Below are 2,349 nucleotides of genomic sequence, written 5' to 3' on the forward strand. Positions count from 1 at the left end.
TTATTTGTTTCGTCTCCTTGACCTTTCACCAATTCTTTTAAAGAAATTACTTCTTGCAGCAGGTTATTGAGGACCTCGAAATTATTCTCTGAAATTGGGAACAAAAACGTGATTTTATAAAACTGGGTCCGATCTCAATGGAAATATAGAATTACTCTTCCGGTGAAGCCCAACTAACAGGCTTTAGTCACCCCACTCAACAATATTTTATGGATGGCTGCAATATTCTTTCTCTTTCAACATTTGCGAAGAGTTTTTAGCCTCTTAGCTTCCATGACTTCGGACACGAGATGGAAGTCGATTTGAACGAATTCAATCCCTTGAGGAGACTGTGACATAGACTCCTCGAAACTGAGAGAGAAAGTGACAGACTTTTGTACCAGAAAGAGGAGACACAGAGTGGAAGCAAATCGACTTCGGATGAAGAGCTGCCTTCATCAGTGGAGACTTGCCATCTGTCCACCACGTGCCCGTTGTGGTCAAAAGCCCGAAACTGCAGAGCATCTAGTTGAGCGTTGCGTTGTGATAAAGTTTCCGGGCGCGTCCGCCACCGTACATGAATGCGGCCTAGATAGAACATCATTTGAAGCTGCTGCTGCTAACCAAGACTTAGAGACAGGTCTAAACCTGTAAAATAACAAATATACTTGCACTTTATCCTCTGATGTAAGAAATTTGAAGTCCCAAATTAAAACCCGTCGTTTTGTGTAATTGATCTTCTGGTTTCAAAGTGATATCTTTTTCTTTAGTCATTCCGATCATGTATTGCTGTTGTTTAGTAAACCTTTGAAAAGCGCTTTGAGCACGTTTCATGGATTTTCCCTAGTCTCAATATATCCTGGTTGTGAATAAAAATCATTCACCCCAGCTCTTTTACTTCGCTATGAACGGCCTCTACATTTGCTACTAAAATAGTTATATCACATAATGAGTAAATATGTAACCTATTCATTGCTTGAAGGTGAGTTATAATTGTAATCGTTTTAAGAGTAAGATAAAACATAAAAGATATCAGGTATCTACGGATTCACTGTGTTGTAATCGACACTTACATTGAAAAGTGTCCACAATAATCTGTTAAAAAAATGACCTACATTTGCTTCGTTCCATCTATTCCATCATTCATAGACAAAACTGGAAGGGGGATTGGAAACCATCAACAAATGTGATGATGATTTCCGAACCTGGATTGATACCTTGAACATAGAAGTGTAGCCCAACGATACTACTACTATAGACTTATGAAACTTGTCAAGTCATAACCAAACATTATCACTAAAAGTTTCCACCTTGCATGCTTTCAGTGGCATGCTTTGATTTAACGGGTTAAATTCTAGAAGTTAAAAATAAGTAGTCCATCAGAACCGTTAGGCCCATAGAGCCGGAGTTTAACACGATTTTCATAGCGTGAAATGGACAATAGCAATTAATTGCAAGCGATCTTTTAGATGGGACGCTATTTCTTAGTACTGCCTGTCAGATGTAATAGGACCAGCTACACAATCACTGTTGAGTGGACAGGGGGTTTAGAACAAAAGTCTTCATTGCACCCAGCATTAAATAAGGTTCATTTGTGTGTAAGGCCAGGGCTCTAGCAACTGAGCTATCGGGTCACCCCCCTTAGAAGTTAAGCATACAACCAAGTATCTGAACAACCATGTTCACTCAGACATACATTCGACCGTTTCTAAATTAATGGTGACAAATAAAATAATGAGCGATTGATTTGCCGATTGATTGATTGACCGATTGATTGACTGATTGATTGATTTACTGACCGATTTATTGATTGATTGACTGATTGATTTACTGACCGATTGATTGATTGATTGATTGACTGATTAATTGACTGATTGATTGATTGATTGACCGATTGATTGATTGGTTGACTGATTAATTGATTGATTGATTGACTGATTGATTGATTTACTGACTGATTGAATGTTGATTGATTGAACAACTTACTCTCAATAGCTATGGTAAGGTTTGCATCTAATTCCGTCAATTCGTAGTTCTTCATAATGTCAAAAGATGCCAAGTGACAAGTGTATAATCCCGGGTCATCAACGCCTGGATTGTCTATGAAAATCTTGACGGACATGGAGTAGTTATCTCGAGAGTAGATGTCAACCTTCAAGGAAGATATAGAGATTAAAGATAGATTTTAGTTAACCCTCTCCTTGCCACCTATTGGAAAATCGTCACATTTGTTACGATGAAACCGTCTCTTTTCTCATCCAGATTTCATTTCTTTTTTCTATAGCTATAAAAAAAAAACGTGAAATTTTGTAATAGAGCTCATTTTGTCGAACAATATTATGTATAGAATGTGCTTGTTGCTTTTTTTGT

At 37.7% G+C, this 2,349-nt stretch overlaps 1 long non-coding RNA gene across 1 annotated transcript in view; it reads right to left on the minus strand.

The window, feature by feature from the left end:
• The window catches only part of LOC144960682 (uncharacterized), a 7,124-nt gene extending 5,007 nt beyond the window's left edge, over positions 1-2,117 (minus strand). The window contains exons 1-2 of the long non-coding RNA XR_013642917.1: positions 1,966-2,117; positions 1-88 (exon numbers count right to left, since the gene is read on the minus strand). The exon at positions 1-88 is cut by the window's left edge and continues 89 nt beyond it. This is a non-coding gene — a long non-coding RNA (uncharacterized LOC144960682). The remainder of the gene's footprint in view (positions 89-1,965) is intronic.
• Between the last annotated feature and the right edge of the window lie 232 nt (positions 2,118-2,349).

This window comes from Berghia stephanieae, chromosome 15 (genome assembly GCF_034508935.2).
Source record: "Berghia stephanieae isolate SIO BIC M18660-M18661 chromosome 15, UCSD_Bste_1.3, whole genome shotgun sequence".
Lineage (NCBI taxonomy): Eukaryota > Metazoa > Mollusca > Gastropoda > Nudibranchia > Aeolidiidae > Berghia > Berghia stephanieae.